This window comes from Eurosta solidaginis, chromosome 1, assembly GCF_040869045.1.
Source record: "Eurosta solidaginis isolate ZX-2024a chromosome 1, ASM4086904v1, whole genome shotgun sequence".
In the NCBI taxonomy this organism is placed as follows: Eukaryota; Metazoa; Arthropoda; class Insecta; order Diptera; family Tephritidae; genus Eurosta; species Eurosta solidaginis.
The window spans coordinates 368,471,230-368,495,046 of NC_090319.1; the positions used below are offsets into that span (position 1 = coordinate 368,471,230).

General features: G+C 35.0%; 2 protein-coding genes across 3 annotated transcripts in view; one reads left to right on the forward strand and one right to left on the reverse strand.

Moving 5' to 3' along the window:
- Window positions 1-23,817, forward strand: part of Syn (synapsin) — a 153,002-nt gene that overhangs the window by 69,272 nt on the left and 59,913 nt on the right. The window lies entirely within an intron of this gene.
- Window positions 1-23,817, reverse strand: part of Timp (Tissue inhibitor of metalloproteases) — an 86,931-nt gene that overhangs the window by 50,585 nt on the left and 12,529 nt on the right. The gene's annotated exons all lie outside the window — the stretch shown is intronic.

Here is a 23,817-nt window from a genome sequence, read left to right on the forward strand (position 1 = left end):
TAAATTTTTCATAATTCTTTTTAAAGTTGAAACGAAATCTGTAGGATCTCCAACTAGTTGTGGTTGAAAGAAATATACTGGAAGTGGAATTTGTTCTCCATATATAAGTTCAGCAGAAGTAGTTTTCAAATTATCTTTAAAAGAAGTACGAATTCCTAAAAGTACGGAATTTAGCGATGATGCCCATTGTAAATTTTCATTACATCTTAATCCTGCCTTTAAAGTACGGTGAAAACGCTCAACTAAACCATTCGATTGTGGATGATAAGCTGTGGTGACATGATGTGTTGCTCCAAGAAACTTTGCAAGATCACGAACAAGTGATGATACAATTTGGCGACCTCTATCAGAAATAATAATAGTTGGACATCCAAACCGGCATACCCAAGAATCGTAAACCGTTCTGCAAACTGTTTCACCTTTAATATTTACAATAGGGAAAGCTTCCGGCCATCGACTAAATCGATGAACACAAGTGAGTAAATAACTGCATCCTTCAGATATTGGTAATGGACCAACCAAATCTATATGGACTTCTTTAAACGACCACTGCTTACTGGAAATTTGCCAAGTGGACTCGAAATGTGCTTTAAATTTTTGATTTTTGAGATGAAATGCAAGATCTGGTCCACTCTACCATATCCTTATTCATTGAAGGTCAGAAAAATTTCTTTGTGATTAACTTTTTAGTCGCTCAAATGTTAGGATGCGATAAATGGTGAATAATTTTAAAAACTATTTTACGACACTTAAGTGGCACATATGGTCGTGCTACACCTGATGATACTTCACAGTAAATTTGAATATCACTGTCTGGTAGATTGGTTATTTTCAATGAGCATCTTCCCTCAGACTACAGCAAACTTCGCAACTCCAATTCTTCTTTTTGGGTTCGTGCCATCTCCTCATAATAATTACACTGAAAGAAATGGTGCTAATAAAAGCACCAAATCGGTTTTTGACTTAGCGGAGATTCGGTGAAATTGATCGAATTATGGTTAATTCGACCGAGTTCTTTGTCAAACGAACAAATTAGTTTAGTCATTTCAACAGAAGAGAAATTGTCACTCTTATGTTAACAAAATTCTGCATGAAGACAACAAAACTCTACTGCTGAAATCTGGTGATCTTATTGCCGAAGTTCGCTCTTTGCGCTCTCAGGTTTTTACTAAAGATTCCGCTCTCTCAACACTAACTATTGAGGCTAAAAATCTTAGTAGCATTGTTGCTTAATTAGCTATTAACCTACCAAAGCAGCCTACAACCGCTGAAATTATTGCTGCCAATGCTGAGAGTGTAAAGCCAATAATTTCAACAATAAAGGAAAACATAATTGCAAATGAGTCAGAACCTCAAATGAGCACAAATGATGACGTTACTATTTTGTCTTCCCATTCTGTCAATGCTGTTCCTATTGATAGTGTAATGACGTCAACGTCCCAATCTAAAGTGCGTAATGCTGCAGGCACTAAAAAAGTTAAGCGTAAGTTAGCAGTGACACCTCATGCTGCGTCGCAAGCCCCTGCTACGCCTACATTTGCATCGGTTGCTAAATCTGCTGTTGCTGCGGTAAATGTACCAGCATCCACAGTGCGCCAAGTAACCCAGCGGGAAATTGAAGCAAAAAGTACTCGAAGGAAATTAAGTAAGCCCATTGTTATTGGTAATTGTAATACCAGCGAGTTAAAAGTAGTTCCAGTTTTCAATTTTCTGCATATTTCGTAATTTTCGCCTACTGTTAAGGAATATGATATATTTTCGTATGTTTCAAGTCATGCTAAAATTGAACCCAATTTATTGATATGTCATACATTGGTTAAGAAACACATTCCCATAGATAGCCTAACCAAAGTCAATTTCAAATTGGGTGTTTCGGAATGTTCATTTGATAAGGTGCTTAATCCAGCTATATGGCCTGAATTTGTGAAAATTCGCCCGTTTGGTTTTTTTCACCAAGAAGGTGTATCAACACAACAACGATAACCAGTTCCGTTATTAACAATTCTTCCAATAAATTAAAAATATATTATCAAAATGTTTCTGTGTTGAGAACCAAATCTAAGCTGCTTTATGCCTTGAGCTCGCACCTGGACTATGATATTTTTGTTCTCGTTGAGACGTGGCTAATGAATATATTGATAATGAATATTTCGATTCGAATTTATACAATGTGTTTCGAAAGGACCGTGATTATATTAAAACTGGTCACAGTAGAGGCGGAGGTGTTCTTATAGCAGTTAATCGGAAATTTCGCTCGTCACTCGTGACATTGAAGAATGATGATACACTATTGGATCAGCTAGTAATAATAATGATAGTATCTGTGTCATGGGTGACTTCAACTTGGGCAATATTGTTTGGTCTTATATTGATGATAGTAATGAGCTATATGCAAATAACGTAAATAGTATATCTGAATCCTATTTGGTTGATAACTTATCCAGTTGCGGCCTTTGTTAGATAAATGGTTTTCGAAATCGGCTTTCTCGCATTTTAGACTTAATCTTTGTCAGTGAAAATGTAAATTTTTCTTTATTTGAATGCATTGATCCTTTATCTACTCCTGGTATTCATCATATACCATTCGTTTTAAAGGTCGAATTCTATGAGTTTAATTCGGTTCATTATGATGAACAAGTTACTGATTGGAATTCAATATTTTCCAACGTTGATGGTGCCAACTGCTTTGAAATCTTTAAATATAAGTTAGGTGAGATCTGCGTTAAGCACATCCCAATCCTTAAGAAACCCAGATATAAAATACCTTGGTATACAAAACGATTGTTAAAACTTAAAAATTTAAGAAACAACTATTTCAAAAAGTTTAAATTATCCAAATCTGTTATATATAAAGAGAGATTTCTGTTTTATTCAAGTAAATTTAAATCCATAAACAGGGACTTGAAGCGTAATTATACTCGTAAGTCCGAATCGGATATAAAGCAAAACTCGAAATAATTTTGGAGATATGTTATGCTGTTAATCTCTTTGCTGATTTCTTCAAGTCAAACTTCGAAGCTGGTACTGACTTTGATCAGGTGTGTTATAAGAACATAAATTCCCCAATAAATTTTGTATGACTAACCCTAACGCTCGCTGATATAGAAGAAGGAATCCGACAACTGAAGATGTCTACTAAAACCGATGTGGATGGGTTGTCTTCATACCTATTAAAAAAATATTCTGCCCTTGCTTCCCCATTGTTAGTTCTGTTCAATAAATCACTTGAACGAGGAGTGTTTATTGATGCGTGGAAAGTCAGTTCTATTACTCTAGTCTTTAAAAGTGGTAATAAGAACAATATTCGAATTATCGGCCAATTTCAAAGATATCCTCAGGCTCAAAACTATTTGAGGCTATAGTTAAAAATAAAATTTATTTTGCGGTAAATCACTTGATCTCCGCTCAACAACACGGTTTTGTTAAAGGTCGCTCAACAGTCTCAAACCTCGCCGTATTTTCGGAATACTGCATTTCTGCGTTTCAAAATCGCCTTCAAGTTGATTCAGTTTACACTGACTTCTCAAAAGCTTTTGACAAGGTGAACCACACAATTTTATTATTGAAACTGAGAGCTCTAGGATTTCGTTCCACTCTTTTAAAATGCTTGAATCCTATCTCTCCTCTCGTAAATGTGTGGTTACGGTTGATGGGGCATCATGTGATCCTTTCATTGCGACTTCTGGGGTTCCACAGGGTAGCATACTGGGCCCGCTTCTCTTCGTAATTTTCATCAATGATATAACCAGCTGTTTCAATTACGCAAATTTTCTGTTGTATGCTGATGATCTTAAGATTTTTTCGGCAATTACGAGCAATGAAGACATTGTAAGGCTACAATCTGATATAGATAATGTTGCCGACTGGTGTAAACGTAATAAGTTGAATCTTAATATAAAAAAGTGCTCACATGTTTGTACTCAAAGTCTCGCTGTCCGTTACCAACGTGGTATAAAATCTATGGTATTCGATTATCCACTTTAAGTGAAATTACTGATCTTGGTGTTGTATTCGATTGTAAATTTCTGTTTCAAACCCATTTGAATTACATAATTGCGAAGGCATATTCAACACTTGCTTTCATTAAACGATTTAGCTCTGATTTTACCGATCCTTACACATTAAAATTGCTATACACCTCCCTTGTGCGGTCTAAATTAGAATACGCCGTCTTTATCTGGAGGCCATTCTATAATTGTTACATTACCAGGCTTGAACGTGTGCAAAAAGTTTTTGTTCGCTTTGCCCTACGGTCGTTGCATTTCAATGACCCGATTCCTTCTTACAGTAGTCGCTGTTTGCTTATAAGCCTAAAATCGTTAAACAGCAGACGTTCTATTCTGTGTCTCACGTTTGTTTTCGACGTGATAAGTGGAGCGAATGACTGCCAATTTCTGCTGGCCAGAATTTATTTTAACATCCCACAGAGGAGTCTACGCAATCACGATACTTTCTGGCCGGGCACGATTAAAACAAATTACGCGTCTAATGCTCCAATTTCAAGAGCTTTAAAAGAATTTAATATGCTTTCAAATCCTGTGGGTCTGGACGTTTCCGCCACAAAACATATGTTTAAATCGATATTAAATGACTTATATACGTAAACTTTTAGGTAACTTTTAGTTTTTACGATTAAATAACTGTGTGTCTATTTTTTTTTTTTTTTCTTGTAATCTGTATGAAAATGTTCACATTTTTCTAGATTAATACGAGATAAATAAATAAATAAATGCTTGCTAGGGTTCGTACCACCCTAATTTTGAAGACATACCTACGGATCCAGGCCACCGAATAAATCCCGATTATGTGCTAATTTGGAAACGATCCGTCGGTTGCAAAGCAATTTATTCATTGATGGTGTAAATTTTTAGCTTTTTCCAAAATGATACAGTCTAATGTACAATTATTTATGAGGTTTTTATATCTCCAATAGAGAACAAAAAGAACACTACCCATATTATCATTTTTGGTTATTTTTAATAATGTCTAATGGAAGCGATATTGCCATATTTGTGCATATGTGCCATCTTCGTTTTCACAAAAAAAAAAGTATTTGATGAGTGACATTGATTAAATAGCATTAGTGTTTAAATCAAAATATGTACTTTACGAACCAATCCTTGTTTCGTTAATAGTTTGTTTATGATAACGACATAAAGCTTAATTTAATAATAACACAATTGAAATCTCAAAGAGCGATGATAATCGAACTTTCATACTTAATTTTATTAAGTTTGCAATTTGATGTGCGTTTTTCTATCGACTTGAAATTAAAGGCCTAAAGCGCATTTGGTGACCTGTTTATGCTGAAACTCATTTCGATCTGTGTACAAGATGACTGCAGGTAAACTTCCTTAAAGAGGCGCGGAGTTGAAACGATGAAGTCCCGAATAACCCAATTGTCAGAGATGCTCATATCCACGGCAATTCCGATGGTGTCTTATAAAAATAATTAGATGCAATCGAAAGCGAGGTCAGGCCCTTCCAACCCACCACCACTTCTAAATTCATGGCCTTAGTTTCCTCTTGGATGTTAGAGTTCAATTGATTGGTCAGTGATGACTTCGCATGTTTTAGCTGTCCGAGCAGGAGCTACATTCTAATGCCGTATTTGAACTACAGAGCCCCCCCCCCCCCCCCCCATCTTTAATTGCGGCTACATCTGCCTGCTGGGCACTAAAGTTAGTAGGCAAGTGGGATTTACAGCTTACATTGAGGTCGTGGTCAAAACAGCCCCATTAACCTTTCCTTCCCACTTCGACTCATTCGTAAGCCAGTTCACTAATCCATTGTCACATTTGAGTAGCTCCCGCATTACTACCGAGGGAATGAAGATATTAAAACTCGTACAGCGTGCAGTTGCTGGCCCTATTTTGGTTAAAGTTATCTTCACTGCTGAATATCGGAAAGCGCATTGCTCCTTTCGTGTAGCTTTTTGGTTGCTCAAGCCACTGGCGTTTTCTAACAATATTCATAATCATCCTTTCATTTTTAGTTGTTGCTTAACTGTGCAATACTGACGTTCATACTGGCTTTTGAAGATAGCAAGTACCAGCAATCTTCCCTAAATTCGTTGGTTGCCAATTTGCTCACCCAATCATCTTATACATATAACCTCGCTGAAGATTGCTAAGTGTTTCCAAAAGTTTACCCTTGGCCATGATTGCAAGGCCGCCTTCGAAACCACTCAGCTTTTACCGGTTCTAAGGTGCACCACAAACTCATCTGGGATTTACATGTCTCTTCAATGTCTAGAAAGACGCTCAGTGCGAAGTATTATAATAAGTTCATTTGCGTGTCATAAGAATCTAACCTGGATTTTCAATAAGGGAAACTTTCATACTTGAAAGCTTGCTTACTAGACAAAAGCCGTGTTCAGAGATGCGTGAAGAACCTTACCACGCCCCTTACCTGGTATGCTCTGATCTCAGGTCTCCCTTATCACATCGCTTAATAAGGGATATATTTCAATGTAGGACCTACATTCCCACACACTCTGTAATTTCAGATAATATGAGGCAAATCGACCCATAAGTGGTGCTTTTGTAACTATTGCTGCCTCAGGGCCTCATAGTGGTCGCACTTATATGGGTATATTTACTATTTCATATAGGGAGTATACTTTTCTAATATCAGCCTAATTTTGAGTTTATGCCGAAAAACGAAGTTTTGGGAAGAGTGCACTGATATTTCTCAAAAATTTTCAAACCATGGCATCATTTTATCAATCTACGCTATAACTTGGTGTTGCACTTGAAAGAGCTCTTCTCAAAAATATCTGCGTATAGCTTACTGGAAGCGGAGACCGGCGAGAAATCTCTCCTCGTACAAGTTCGAAATCGTAAGCTCAAGTGTTGAGTATTATTTTAAGCTCCGTCTTAACTTAATATTTTACCATAATTAAAAAGCAGGAATCCGAAAATAAAAGTTAAATTCGGACTTTTATTTTTTAAGTACAGAATAAAAGACCGGCGCTATAACTTTGGGATGGCTTATCTACATTAAACGAAGTTTTTACAAATATATTCCTAATTTTTGATTTTTGATGGCCTTGTTTATTTAAAAAATGTAGGATTTTATGAGCTCGAGGCCTTGCTTTGAATAAAACACTATGTTAATATTCATACATTTATTTGGTCGATATTTCGACTTCAATCTGAAGTCATTTCCATGCAATCTTAAAATTCTACATTTTCCAAATACTTTTTCGACACCGAAAAAAAAACTAATAATTATTTTCCGTCCCTGAAAGTTACTTTTATTTGTGGATACACGCTTGGACATGAGACAATTTTTTGACTTTTTCTATTAAAAAAAAGAAAATAACTAAAAATGGGTCCCTGAAAGAATCTCTGCAAATATGGAAGGTTCAAAAATATTTACGTAGAAAATTTTACATAACATATTTGAATGTTTCTATTTTGCAATTTTTATATGGACCATATTTGTGTATGTACGCATATATAATCTTGCTTCTCAAGCATTTGATCGATTCAATATGAAGTGCGTACTCAAGTGCTTGATTGAAGTGTGCTTTATGTTCAAGTGCTTTTAGATTTGGCTATTGCTGTCCGCAGCAAAACGAAAAACTAAATAAATAAACGTTAGATTTTTTTAAATTCAATTTTTAATTCATTTTCTGTTTGTTCATTTACTTGATATTGGCAGTTATACACTGAAAGAAATGGTGCTAGTGAAATCAACAAATCGGTTCTGTTGTTCTTGACTTAACGGAGATTCGGTGAAATTGATCGAATTATGGTTAATTCGACCGAGTTCTTTGTCAAGCGAACAAATTAGTTTAGTCATTTCAACGGAAGAGAAACTGTCGCTCTTAAGTTAACAAAATTCTGTAAAATTGACAGATTCCTAATCAATCGCAACTGATTTTTTTGTTAACACAACTGATCTCACTGGTTATTTCAACAGCGATCAACAGTCAATATATGAGCAAATTTCAAAGAGAATTTTACGCTCACTGCGCTCTCTACTTTGTACTTATGTATGTTGTGTAATATATGTATGCACATATTTGCGTATTTATTTGGCGGCCGCTGTCGCATGCTCCGCCTACCACACCGAAGACCCTGGGTTCGCACCCCGGGCAAAGCAACAAATTTTAGAAATAAGATAGATTTTTCAATTAGAAGAGAATTTTCCTAAGCGTGGTCGCCCCTCGGCACTGTTCGGCAAGTGAAAACTCATCTGACTTGCAAATGCCCCAACATAGGTACATTTGTACAAAGCTGTCAGAACAACTTTTTTTTTTCATTTGACTACTAAAACGGTCAATTACGAATCAATGAATTGTGCGCAGTTGATTCACCATTTTGTTGCGATGGATAAAAATTGACAGAAATTTCGGTTGAATTGACCCGTATATCGGTTGATTTTACCAGTCTTTTTCATTCAGTGTAGAGTTAAAGAGGGACATGTCTCAACGGAGACCTCTTTCGGACGGCCACCTCAATTCAGTCTACATATCTTTTGGCAACAAATAAAGCCATTTTCAGATTGAATTACCCCTCTCAGAGAAGATAAAAAATTATTTTTTATTAAATTGATCCAAATTGGTATAACATGCTTAATATGTAAAAAAGTAACTTCACGAGCAAAATGTCATGAATTTTTTTGTGCGTGTACTTTATGGTGGTCCTCATAAATCAAAAAACTAATTTTTCCCAGTCGGAATGAGCTAATGTACATATAAAGTGTATTTGCTTTCTTATTTCAATGTCCCGATCGTATTTTTCATTTTAATTATTTTTGGAAATATTTTCTTAATCTTTTAAAAACTGTAATGCATAGTATCATGCCTCTGTATTTATTTTCATACGCATACATATACCAATGTTGACACATTAATTCACTGCTGAAACTACAATTTTTGTTTATGTATTTCAAACAATTTTCTATACTCCTTTATCCATTATTAATTTATTCGAGGCCAAAAATATGAACATAACTTGCAATAAAAATAATTTAAACAAAGTGAACTACAAAGTTGCTCTGTCTGATAACATACGAATGCACGACACCATGCAACAAATTAACAAAATTTATTGCTCAAAGGAATCAAGCTGCCACAATTCAATTATGGTGGTAAAACCTATATGCCGGCATAGAAAAGGAGCTTTCGAGAATGTGACCCCCGAATAACCCAGAAAGGTGCTGAAATTCCTCGTAATTAATGTAACTCGTGGTCTGCTAGGCTGTTAAAGGTGGCGTGCAGGCAAAGTATCGTACTCAGTCCAATTTGAAGGGTCATATAATGCGAATATTGACAACTCCTCCCTGCTTGGTTTCTATATGTGAACAACCTGCTCAAGGACTTAGAAAATTGTGACCAAAGTGGTAAGAACGAAACTTTTTAATATTCTGAGGGACCATGTTTAACAGTCCAAGTAAACGGAGCTGGTTTTGTTCACGAGAAATTTCAAGATCATTGAATTTGGAGCACCTGACAGGATTGAGCACTTTGTTATTGTTCTTGACAGCAAGCTGTCCTAAAACTTCATCATCGCAGCGTATTCCAGGCGAATGTTACGGCTGTAAGGATAGCGGTGGATATGAGTATATCCTGTTATATAATTTAATATCAGCATGGATAGTGAACCGGGTATCAAAAGCTAATATCTCCTACCGTGAACTAGTTTTTTGGTGAAAATTATTTGAGAGTCCGAGCTGACCGTAGCTAACAGTAGAGGATTTGAGATTCTGATGGCCAATTGATCTTTGCTTTTGGACAGATAAGTTCTGTGTCATCTATACAAGCGCTGGGTTGACAAAACCTCTTGTGAAGTGCGGAGGTCTATCTTGCTAGTTATTGCGGCCAAACACTCTGCAGAGGGTTTACGAAAGTTCATATGTCCGTTATAAATTAAGTAGTAATAGGGCCCAATCTGAATCTGTGCGGCTTGCCTTGATAACCTGGACAGCTCAAGCTGTGTTAGGTACAGTAGCGGCAACGAAGTGGGATAAATAAGATATTCGAAGCTTGCTGGAACAAGGGCTAAATTCCTCAGTGGGAACTTATCGAACTCTCCGGAAGAGAAATCGATGCCAACCCTATCGGTAATTGGAAGCCTAGTGAGTTCTCCTTTGGTAGCACACAGAAAGACACAGCGATAGTAAAATAAAAAAATTGGGTTTTTGTTCTTGTTCAAGCATTCCAACAGAAGAAAAGCTGTTGGTATCAAGTTAACAATATTCTGTAAAACCACAGTTTCTCAATCTATCTAACTATTTTTTTTGTTAAAAGAACAGATTTCACTGGTCACAGCGCTTTGTTCTTATGGTTATAGTCCCAACCCTAAACCGATTAAAAAACCTTAAATTTGAACAAACTCTTTTTAGTGCCTTTAATATTCTATAAGTTCGAACTGTTCATTTCATTTACCGTGTTGCACAGTGAAATTTTTTCTTTGCGGTTTCCAAAAAAGGCTTTTTTACAAAGTTTTGCTAATTTTCGTAAAATTTTTATTTACACTTTATTGCGTTGCGTTGTTGGTGTTGAGGTCGCTTAATTGTTATCGTCACAAATTACATAAAAAATAAGAAATTGAGATATTTCTCTTTTTTCTTCACCCATTTACAGCATTGTATGTATGTAACAAGTTATTAAAATGTATGTTGGTAATTATAATTGTTGGAGGTCGTTTGTGCGTGGAACGTGCTTGTCCTATACAACCGTTAGTTAGCAATGCAATGCAATTAACATTTTTAATTGAAACTGTTTTATGATCCTTTCAACAGCTCGAATACTTAACGATTTGTATGAATGCATAAATATCTTCAACTTAAAAAAACTGAATTTTTATTTTTGCTTAATGTGCAACTGGAATTCGTGATGCATAAAAATTTTGTGGCAATATGGGCGACGTGACAAATATGGCACTTTTTGCATTCGCACGCTAAAATGTTTTGTGTGTTTTAACAATAAAAAGTAAATCATATTTATGCGCATATGTGAGTATGTTTGTATGTTTAAATAAAAAGTTTGTTTTGAATGTCTCTCAGTCATAATTAACGGTTAAAGTTTTTCCCGATAATGCAATATTTGCCGGTTTTCAATGCTTCGTTTCGGTAACGTAAGCGCGACGTTATTTTTTGTTTTTGTTTTTTTTTTTTTGTGGACGATTTGCATATTCAATCAGTTTTTTGTTTTTTTGCTATGACTTTCAATTTTCATGTGACGCAAACTTATTTTGCAAGTTGTGATAACGCTTTGATGACGCCACCATTTTTAACCAAATGTCAAACGCTCTCTTGATTATCCTCTCATCCACAGTGAAGAAAAGCATATCACGCTTTCAAAAATGAATGTTGTAGATTTTTTCCACTCAAAACCAATTGTATCACAAAAAAGATTTTCATGTTACAAAAAACCAAGGCCAATCTATACAAGGTGAGGGCCAAGGCGAATGCAGTACCAGGTGTTATTTCAACAGCTGATTGCTTCTTTCATACAACGCCTTATACAACAATTTGGCAGTTGAAACGGAATCAGTGAAAATTGTCTTTTGACGTGATATTCTTCTAATCGCGTAATTGGTTGAATTCGCTTTGCCATCAACCAATTCGCCGTGCAGACGTGTGTAAAGTCAAAAGAAAATGTTCATTGATTTCGATTAACTGAAATATTGTTGTACAAGGAGTTGTATGAAAAATAATCAAGAAGAAGCAATCAGCTGATTAGGCATAACAAAACCTGCTACCGAATTCGCCTTGCAGCGAACCTTTAATAAATACCAAAAATTATTTTTTATTTTGCTTGGTTTAAAAAATTCTTTCTATGGCGAAAAACTTTTTTTCTTTGTAGTAGTTTTTTTTTATATTTAGGATATTTGTGTCTTTGTTTCTTTGTTTTATCGTTGTGCAAGCGGCCGAAGAATACCACTTGAAAACCGCTATATCTTGGAATCTGTTATGTATATAAAATTCGTTTCGTCTCTATATCCAATAAGTTCGTAGGCCTTCTCGCTATCCTCAATACTCCTGCGACCAAAAGCTCGTGATTGTTGAGAAGTTTGACGGGGAATAAAGAGTATTTTTGCAGTTACTGACTGCCTTGGGCGATGCGATGGGGGAATTTAGCGCGCTGTTTGATTGCCTTAGTTAATTTTTACTTCATCAGGACTCTTAAAAACCAATAGGACTGTAAAGAATAAACATAACACTTAAGAGCACTATACGCAGCGCTTTCGGTTGGAAGATACTAGCGGAGTCAGGAAGACGGCCGGAAGCATGAATTTATGTTGCACAGTAATAACATCAGCTCCCACAATGCATTATACTTTGGACCAGTGGGTATGAAACATAATCGCCTCCTGTAGAAATTCAGGGAGAGCCTTCGATAATTTGGTAACGGAATCACACCAGCAAGCCTGAAGAAGATACATTCTGACTCGAGTTCTGATAGAAGATTTACTGCCTAAGAAGGTTCGTATTCTGTTTTACGATTACAAATTTTTTTAAATCACAATAGGTCTGAAATGGTGGATCGGACATATGTGAAGTAGCGACATCGAGTACTCTTTAGATCCATAACTTATTATAATTTTTAAAAATAATTTGACAGTTGAAAATTTGTCGTACAACATGATAAGGCCAGGTAGTACACATTTGTGAATGTACAGAAGCAGAATTACATTGAGTGCGTCAGTTGCACACGACCGTGGTGCTCCTGTAATCCGGTATTGTGCGCACAAGAACAGCCACCATCTATGACCACTACCGTTAATTAGGGTCTGTTGACGTAGGCCGTATAAAAGCACAGTTTGGGTTTTAAGCCACAGTTTCTGCTATTTGCTCTTATACACGAATAGTAAGCTATATATATAGATATTTTCCATTAGCCGCTCAATTTTAAGTTGCCAGTTAAGCTTATTGTCTATCCTGATGCCCATATATTTTCGTTCTGGAGGAGATGCAAAGGGTAGTACCATTTGGAGTGGACAAACGAAACTGTGATGTTTTTTTATTTTTTGTAAACAGTGTTAGCCACGTTTTGCTCGGTTAACATTGAGTTCGCCTTTAGCAGCCAGGCATTTAACCTCCAAGGCCATCTGATTTAATATAGTCAGAGTTTATTGTTTATATCATAAAGATCCTCCTTTAAGTCCCTAGTGTGTAGTTTTGGTTGATTTGCTCTTCATGAACGCATGTTAATCCCAAGATAAGTTGGATCTATTCAGTACCGATTTGTTGAGGATATATGAAAGCCTTTCAAGAATCTTTAGCATGAAAGAGACAAGCCTTAGTTCAAGCTTGCAGTTCTTAGCGTTTGCGGACCTCTACGGTTTGGCGACGGTGAATACCGAAGAAGATGTAATGATGTGCTGTAAGAGCTTTACGCAGACATCAACATAGTCCAGCGAACTAAAACGCAGCGGCTAAGCTGCCAAGGCCATATTATGCGAATGAAAGATGATGCTGCGGCTATCGGAACCCGCTTATGGATGGAGAGGAAGAGGTGCGGCCCCCACTCTTCTAGAGGGACAAGGTGGAAAACGATTTAAATTCCCGTGGTGTGACCAAAGGGGTAAGCGCTAATTAAGTAAGAAACGACCTTCTTTCGATTTTCGTATAAATATAAATTTAACAATTCTTCATCGTTCAGTAATATAATCTACACCCATACGCGCTCTATATACCCTTCCAACGTGAGAGAGGGATGCCGTCAAGGCCGGATGGCGCAGTGGTGATGCCTCCCATAACAGCGATCTTATACTATTTCAATAGATAATCCATACTAAATGGAAGAAATAAACTTGTATGTCTGTAGACCATTAATAATCAATTCGCAGATTTGTCCATTATACCAATGAGTGCCCATAACAACACCGACAATATTTTAATTGACAAGAGCTTTGGTTTTATTTAGATTTGTTACAAACAGTAGCCTACGCCTACATAAAATGTATCTCTCTTACATAAACAAATACATACATACATGCACACGCATTACGAAATATAAAGTAATATTACATTAACACCCGAATCCACAAAAAGTATTTTAATTAAATACTTTTTTCAGAGATTGTGAGGGAAAGAGCCCATAGCGAATGAATATTTGTGATATATTTAGAATATTATTATAGATGCCAACCACACCTTCAGCATAAAAAAACTTAATGTCCGTGTTGATCCAAATCATGAGATGTCAAAAATTAATTAGAAAAGGAAGCTGAATCACAGCCGCTATTAATGCTTAAAACAACAACAACGCCGCTTAAATTCCTTAATTAAACAGCGCGCCATCATCACAACCACCTCCAACAGCAAACAGCAACACAATTTTTTTAAATTAAAAGACAAACAAAAATGAGGCAAAGATCAATAACAATTAGCGATGCTTAGGTATTTATAAATAAAACCATGAAGAACAAGGAATGCAAGTAAATTCATGCCAAAAAAATCGTCTAAAATTATAATTTATATGCATACATATGGTTGTTTATATTTTGATGATATTTTGTACTTTTTGTCCAAACCACGGTATAATTTAAATAAATCTGAAGATACATACAGTGGCGGACAAAGGTCTACATACAACCCCCATTTCGGAATGCAAGACTAATAACTTATCTAAAAAATAATCTAATATAGTTATAAACTAACTTTTAGTATGAACAACAAACGGTTTTATTTAGCTTGACTTGACAAACCAGCAGGCCGGCCGGCCGTTGTGAACGAATTTTGTAATTAAAATTTAAGTAACTACCCGATAAACTACAAGCTACAAGCTTGACACTTGGAATATAGTTCAGAACCCGATGACAATGCAATAATAAGAAAAAAAACCTCCGATAGGTGGCGCATGGATCGAAATATTTAAAAAAATCGTTGTTGTGCTCCGGTTGGCTGATATTTGGAACACATATTACATACATGAGTAGAAAGCGACATATGAAAAAAAGTTGCCGCCAGGTGGCGCAAGGATCGAAATATTAAAAATTATCGTATTTGTGGTCCAATTTGTCTCATATTTGGAACACATATTAGATACAGAAATAGAAATCGCTTTATGAAAAAAATCCCACTAGGTGCGGCAAGGATCGAGATATTAGAAGTACTCGTATTTATGGTCCGATTTGGCTCATATTTGGAACAAATATTACATACAGCCCGGTAGAAGTGACATCAAAATACTTTGTAGTTCGGGGAGGGACAAGCATACGTGGCGCCGAGTCGAGTAACGTCTTTGGAAGGATTATGTATTGAGGAATTCGATTGTAACTAATTGTTAGGAAAGAGTGTTTGTAATAATGAGTCACTAAATGAACTAAATATAATGAGAAATAATAGGCAATTAAATAAAGACTAAAAACTTGAAAATAAAATAATTAAAACAATTTTTTTAATTTAAAAAATTTAATTGAAAACAATACTTACATGAAGAAATAATAATATTAAAAGCTAGAAAATAATTAGTTAGGTCATAGGTACTAGTCATTACACCCCTTATCAATCTAGGGCGTTGATCAGACAATTAAATAAAAGCGTTGGACGCGTAAAATTTCTATTGATAGTCATATATAAGACCAACTGAACCTTAATCGGCTTATGCTACACGTAACATTTTTAAAAAATTTCATACGCCCAACGCTAATTTAATTTTCTGATCAACGTCCTAGATTGATGAGGAGTGTGATGACTAGTACCTAGAACCTACCTAATTATTTTCTAGCTTTTAGTATTTTATTACCTAATGTAAGTGTTGTGCTCAATAAAACATTTTAACTAAAAAATTTATATTATTTTTTTAGTACTTAGTTGGTTCACCGCTGCATCAAGACCAACTTGAAGCCGGCGTGGCATTGAAGTTACTAAATTTGTTAATTCTGCAGGTTTTATACTATTCAAAGCTTATATGATGCGTTCTTTGAGGGCAGCAGCGCTAGAAACCTGTTTTTTTTTTTTCTAATTTTCAGTTCCGAAATTTCCCAGACATGCTAAAATATATTTAAATTTATGCTTTGGGGTGGTGTTTTTAATTTTATATGCACCATGTGCTTTGGATCGTCATCCTTCTGAAAGATCCAACCTGCACCGAGTCCCAATCTATACACCGATAGGTACCAAATATTTTCCAACAAAGACTTGTATCTAAAACGAAACATATTACGCTCAATAAATGTAATCCTACCAACTTCAGATGCCGAAACAGCTCCCCAAACCATAAAACTACCGCTGTCATGCTTTACACTGGATTCCAAATTGTTCGGATTGAGTGCAGTATTTTTTTTCTCCACATTTTTATTCTTCTATCTCTACCCACAATATTGAACTTTCACCTCAAAATTCATCCCCTTTTTCCTGTGTGCTTTCGCGAAATCCAAGCGAAGTTTACGGGATTTTTTCAGAAATGGGAGGTTTTTTGCATGTTGTTCTGCTGTGAAAGCCGTTCTTGCTCAGAGCTCTTTGGACTATTTGTGGATGGGCACAATTGCCTTATGAATTTGCTATATCTTCGGTTCATTTTGGAGCAGAAACTTTTGGATTTTTGTCCACTTCTTTCAAAATTAGGATGATGTCTCAGCGAGACAGTTTGCTCGGACGAACACTGCACTTCAAATTTTCGATAGAACGACGTTTTTGAAAGTTTATCACAATGGTCTGCACTCTTGATCGATTCAAGTTTACAATTTTTGCAATTTCACCCCATGATTTGTTTTCCTTTCTGGCCTGTACCACCAAATTTCGTACGTCAACCGATACTACTTTTCTAGGAGGATTTGTTGATGTTTAAGTGATCGAACCGCAAAAAAAAAAAGAAAGAAAGAGAATTAAACTAGCTAAACAGGACTTTACCGTACAATGCAGCAAATTAGAATGCTAGCTAGGCAACTGGTGCGGTATGTATTTTCGCAATAACTTATTTGTTTTATGTTCAAGGATGGAACTATGTTAGGTAAATCGATTATGGGTGAAAACGAAATTGCATATGCAAACTTTTTTGCAATGTTTTTGTCTTTTCTAAACAGCGAAAGTAAGTGTTGTATGTAGACTTTTGTCCGTCACTGTACACACATATAAACAAATTTATATACACTACCTAACATATGCTTGCTTACTTTGTTTTGTATATGTATGTATTTGTTTATTTTTGTATATACATATACGGGAATCTTTGAAAATTATACACATATGGTTTGTTATGGTCGGCGGGTTTTTCTGTGGCAAATTAGTCAGCTTTTAATTTGAGCGACTTGCGCCATTGTCACAGATTTTTAAAGTCATGCATTAATACAAACGTACAAAGATACACCTCTGTATAATTTTGAAATTTTTTAATTATATTCATGTAGATAAATATTTATATTTGCATATACCCAAAGTATATAAATATACGCGAATTTTGTAAACAATTACGAAAATTAGCTTCGGTTGATTTATTTATGTAAAAATTTAATTTCGTACTCAAGAAATTCTAATTTGGACACGCTTAAATATACTTAGAGAAAGTGGAAAAGCATGACTACAAAAAAAAATTTATCGCACAGTAGAGTTGAAATGTACGGCTTTAATCTTATCATGGCGGAACCATGCAATGTGGCAGCACGGTGACATACCTAGAAACATAAATACTTTGTTGTTGTAAATCGAGGGATCAATGTCAAAATCGTACTGCGCCGGAAGTTAGTGTCTCAAGTCATATTAAAAAAGTAAAAATCAGCCCTAACCGTGCTGCCACCTAATATAGTTCCACGATGAATCTTATAAACTCAGCACAAGCTATTCAGTGTTTGATAAAGACTTTGATTCTTACTTTGACTGTGGAACCGATTCTTGTTTACATCTGGATTGCGGTTAATTGGTCCAGGTTTTAAATACCGCTCTGGTTTCGACCCGTGTTCGATTCCCGTTTAATTTAGGTTCGGCCTTGCTTCGCCTCTGCTTCGAGGAAGTTTCGCTTTCGGTGTTGCTTACGTATTCAATTTCGGTTCCGGATTCGATTGAGGTCTCTGTCCCGGGTTTTCCTCTCCGGTTCTTTATTTCCACTTTCATTTCTGTTTTCAGTTTTTGTCCGGTTTAGATTTTGGTTCATGGTTTGATTAAAGTTACAGTTAAGGTTGCGGTTACACTTAAGGTGCAGTTGAGCTGCCGATTTCGGCTTCTGTTCACGCTTGGCTCCGGTTTCGGTTCCATATCCATTCCAGTTTTTGTTATATTTTCCGTCACCGTTTCTGTGAAGTTTTAGTAATGTAACAGTTCCGGCTTCGGTTCTTGTTACGGTTCTGGTTTCGGTTTTAGTTTCGGTTCTGATTTCGATTAAGATCCAGTTTATAAACTGTGATAAGCGAGGACATAAACCAATTATTATTTTTTAGGCGTTATATATGTTCAAGATAAAAGAAATCAATCTGGACTTCGAAAAGGCAACTGAAAAACTATGAATGTGATATAAAAGAATCTTACAGCTTTTATTGTGAACAGAACGCTATGATAAACAGGGAACTCATTTACAATTCCTGACTCAGAAGTCTGGTTTACAAGTGTATCAAAATATGATGATATCAAAACTGGAGCTGACAGCTATGCACTAAATGATACCAGTGGGATGCCACTGATTATTTTTTAGGTAGCAATTTATGGAATAGAAGTTTGCTATTGCAGATGCGTACGAAGATGCCTATCCCACACAGCTACATCTTACCAACTATATGAATCCGCTAGAATCCGCAATGAGTTGGGTACCAAAAACATGATTTTGTAAACATGAGACCCATCATTTCTTTATTTAATGGTAAAAAAATTATTTCAGGTTAAGCCAGGTGAAGGGTACCTATTTTACCGATCAGATACAAGCAGCTATCGTTATTGAGCTCTGATTTTCAAAACAAATCCCGGTCCAAAGTTAATATACCATTTCATGTTCATGAAAAGTATATAAATGTTTTGGTGTGGATGTTGAAAAATGATGAAATTATGTAAAATACGCTCGCAAACGGCCGAGATGAAGTTGTATGCAACTCAAAAAAATTAACTGTTCGCATTGTTGAATACATTGGCGAAGTATTGAAATCATTTTGAGATCACCCACAGAGGGCGTGTAATTGCATCTAAAATTACAATGTAAAGTGATTTTGCGCTAGTCGCTAACATTAATTTGCAGAGATAATATTTAAAGCGCACAACGCCAAATATAAATGTAACCCAAAATTTAAGTAAATTTTACTAAAGAAACAACAACAAACTTAACCTACATATTTAATGAATTTGTCAAAACTTTTTGACTGACATTAAGTAGCAAAACTGTCAGTTCTCCTGCAGGCAAAATATCGCGACTTACTTAAAACGATAATATATACGCATACACATTGATATACAAACATAAGTGTATATTAGAGCGGGTCAAATTTTATGGATGGATTGTTTTTCAACAGGTGTATAGCAAAAACGTAATCTACATATTAACTAGAGAGAAAATTAATGAGAAATTTCATACAAATATGGTAAAAGAACCACTACTACTAAAACGAATTCGAAAAAAGAAAAACTGAATGAAAGTTATTGGAAATGTTCCGAACTTATTTTAGCTGATAGAAGGTAAAAAATTTGTTAAAATTGATAATATAGTAGGCTAACTTCTCATAATTTAAGCCTGATATCTCTACTAAACTTCAATATATATAGATATTAATACAGATTCTGAAATGTACGTAAAATACCTTTAAAGTAGGGCCAATATAATATTTTTCCTATAATTCTATCAGAAGCTATGAAAATTTGTTTGCCAAACCCTACATTCATATGGCAAAATATCTATTTTGCAAAAGTCGGGTACTCGAAATCGAACTTGCAGCTATAGTGTCTTCAACAATTTTTCTTAGAATCATCTGTAGATTACGTTTTTGCTATACTTCTGATGGAAAACAAATTTGACCCGCTCTAGTGTATATACATATAATTTATACGAAAATACTTTGCATTAACTATGATAATTCGTTTAACCTCCATAGATACATTATATTATGTCAATCTTTTTTTTTCAGTAACATGTGAGATATTTCACTTTTTATATTTATAACCCACTCAGAAATGGAATGCTTTAAACATTTTTATAATTTTGTTTTAATTCAATATTTCTCTTAACCTTTCGATACCATATCTATAACTTTTCAATAACATATCGGCTAGTGTTCGATAGGTAATCGATATCTTTTCGGTAACAAATCAATAACTTCCCGATAAAAATCGATAACATTTTGATAACAAAGCGATAACAAGTATCATACCGGTAAATTTTCGTTATCAAATCTATAATCTTTTGATAACAATCGATAACCTTTTAGATAGTAAATCGATAGCAGAAACTCTTAACTTTTTGACAACATATCGAATAATTTTCGGAAATAAATAGATAGTTTTTAAAAGGCATCTGCCTTTACACTAGTATATTGTATGAACGTTGGATATTTCGAGTTCAATGCGCAGCACCTGAGAAGCTAGCTGATGAAGAAGTGAAATTCAGAAACATGTCCTAGTCACCATCGCCATTTGTAAACTTTGCAATTTTTCTCTAATATCAATAACAAAAACAATTGTATAAAACAATATGAGCATGTCTCGCTAATTTAATACAGATAGATAGGTTTTAGATAACGAATCGACAATGTTTTGTTAGCAAAAGCTCTTAAGTTTTCGATAACTAGTGCTAGTTTTCGATAGATAATCCATATCTCTTCGATAACAAATCAATAGCTTCCGTATAAAAAATCGATAACATTTTGATAGGAAATCGACAATAAATATCATATCGGTAACTTTTCGTTATCAAATCTATAACTTTTTGATAACCAATTGATAGCTTCTCCAAAACATATCGAAAGATTTTAGATAGTTAATCGATAGCAAAAACTCTTAACTTTTCGATAACATATCGAATGCTTTTCGGAAATAAATAGATAGCTTTTAGATAACGAATCGATAATGTTTTGATAGCAAAAACTCTTAACTTTTCGATAACATATGGGCTAGTGTTCGATAGATAATCGATATTTTTTCGATAACAAATCAATAACTTCCTGATAAAAAATCTATAACACTTTGTTAACAAATGGATAAAAATTACCATACCGATAACTTTTCGAAAAAATATCGATAATTTTTCGGTAGCAAATATATAACTCGTCGATAAGAAATGGAAATCACGCCGTGCAGTTGCGGTTCCAGGTTCGGTTTTGACTCCAAATCTTTTCCTATCTCCCCCTTCTTTTTTTTGCGGAAAACGTTCTTTTCCTGTATTATCCTTTCCTCTCTTTCTTCGTAGGATAATTGTGCTTAAATAAATTAATTAAATGCTTAAGAAATATTTATTCTGAGTGGGTTATCTACATGGATTTGAGTATATAAAATTGGCTTGTTCGTCTAGAAAATAAATAACTAATTTGCATTTTTTTCAGGTTAAGCTAATTTTTTTAAATATGCCGAGCGTGTACTTGCAAGTATTAGAATACAGTTGTACACAAAACTGACCTCAACCAAGTTTAAAAAAATAGTGTCAAACTGTTTCACCAAAAATAGTTTCTAAGGCAATTGCTAGGTACATACATATAAAACAATTACATTTAAAATCAAGTACACCAACACACAAACAAAAAAATCACAAACGCACTTAGAAATTCAAATTAATTTTATTACTCACTCGAGGTTTTTGAGGATTAGATTGGAATGCATTGTTGTTGTATTGAAATTTGAATTCAACACAGCTACCTACACACATTTTGTAGCTCCAGATATTTATTTGTATGCAAGCAAGTATTGCATTACAGCTCAATGAAACAATCAATAAAGCAGCCATAATATATTTAATTGTTTGATATTGAATCGCATTTGTTAGGCATCAACACAATGCACCCCCTTCACTTTTGTTTGTTTTGTTATTTTGTTTGTTTTCTTGCAAGGCAATCTTATCACTTCCTAACTCAGCGTAATTCTGTTTGCTCACTGCTCCACTTCTTTATTCACATTTTGAATTCCGCTTTAAATTTTCTTTTGTTTGAATTGAATCTACAATATAAAAATGTATTGCCGGATTTGCTTTATATTGTAAAATATTTTCATCTAATATAAGAGATTTCTTCTGGCAAGTTTTTTGGGAAATATGAAAAAAAAAAAAAAATGGTTTGGCCATATGTATATGTAGGAAAAACAGTTTCAGGTTTAGGCTCAAACTATGAACAGTGTATTAAGTAGGGTAGTGAGAGCGGTATGGCCCAGAAGTCCAGGGGAGTATCGTTATCACTACAACAATTACGACCTGTAATGGGCTAAAAAAAAGACATTGATGGCAGACCTGTTACATGTAATGGTTTGGTGAAATTCACACACTAGAATGTGAACTTTGCGAAAACTGGGTGAACTTTGTACGTAGTTGGGTCATGGAAAGTGGCATGATCTTTTTTGAATAACCTTAAGACTGTTTCAGAAACTTTTCGGAACTATTTGAGGAATTAATTTAAATTTAAGTTTGTTCGTTTTATACTATTAGACATGTTGTAATGGAAGTGATTTCGAACAGCATTTGTGTGTAGGGATTCAAAGGGTTGTGTAGCGCAATCGTTGTGTGAGTTCGACAGCGCAATTTGTAGTTTCTCCAACACAATTGTGAAGCCCACCTAGTCTTCGGCAGGCGAGGAAAAAAGCTCCTCGTTCATATAGGGGTGTGGACGGGATGGCTAGAAGATTCAGTTTGGTCATATTAAATCGTTCCTGAGATGGTCGGGCTTGTACCTTTATGGTCCGGCAAAGGACCTTGAACTCCAATAACACTTCCCAAAACCTTTGAGGAGTATCTTTGTCGCTACAACAACAACAATAACAGTAGCATATGTCAAACAGTCACACAACAATTAACGCTGAATTGCGTGGGAAGTTGGACAGAACGTGTTTTTCAAAAAAATAAATTTTGCAATTTGATCCAAGCGTGCTTAAGAAAAGTGATTAAAAGTGTTAAGGTAACCTGAGGGGGACGTTGAACATAATCTCGCCAAGCAAAACTGGGCTGCCCAACATCTCTGGTTAATATACACCAAGAATTTTCCCACAATTAAGTGAATACGGAAGGTGTACAAGTTTCAGACAGCTAGAAACGCGAGGAAGATTCTGCCTGTGGTAAGCTCTCAACGCAAAGAACAGGAATTGTTTTTGAACAGACTCTAATTTATCACAATGAACCTTATAAGTTGGGTTCCGCACAACTGACGCATATTCCAAAATAAGACTTATTAGCGAAGTAAAAAAGATGTTTCCAGAAAATAGTATAGAACTATTTCAGCACCATATATACTTTTATAATTTCAATGTTTTTTATAATTATTCGAAGATGGCGTTCGGTTTCATTTCAAGAATATTTGCAAAACTTATTGCTGCTGTAATCATACATCAACGCTCAACTTTTTTGCGTTCTTCTTACTTTTACTTATGTGTTGTTATTGACCATATTTTAAATGGCGGCCAGTTTTTTTTTTACTAATTATTTGGATTTATTAAATGAAATAGACCAATATGGATGTCAAAAAAGGGTATTATTTCGTGGTTTTCAAAAAAAAAAAAAAAAAAACAAAAAAAAAATGATTCCACTTAGAATTGCCATTAAACCTTAGGAGTTAGTATACATCATTGTATATTTCTACAAGCCGAAGTAAGCTCGGTAATCCAGGCACTATATCTTAAAATAAATATTCCTTTAAATATTAGCTGTTATCACTTTGAGGCAGTGTAAGTACTGTTATAGAAAACAAATTACTTTCAAATAGGGTTGCCGCCAGACATTAATTTTATTCAATATTGTTTCAAAAACTGGTTAAC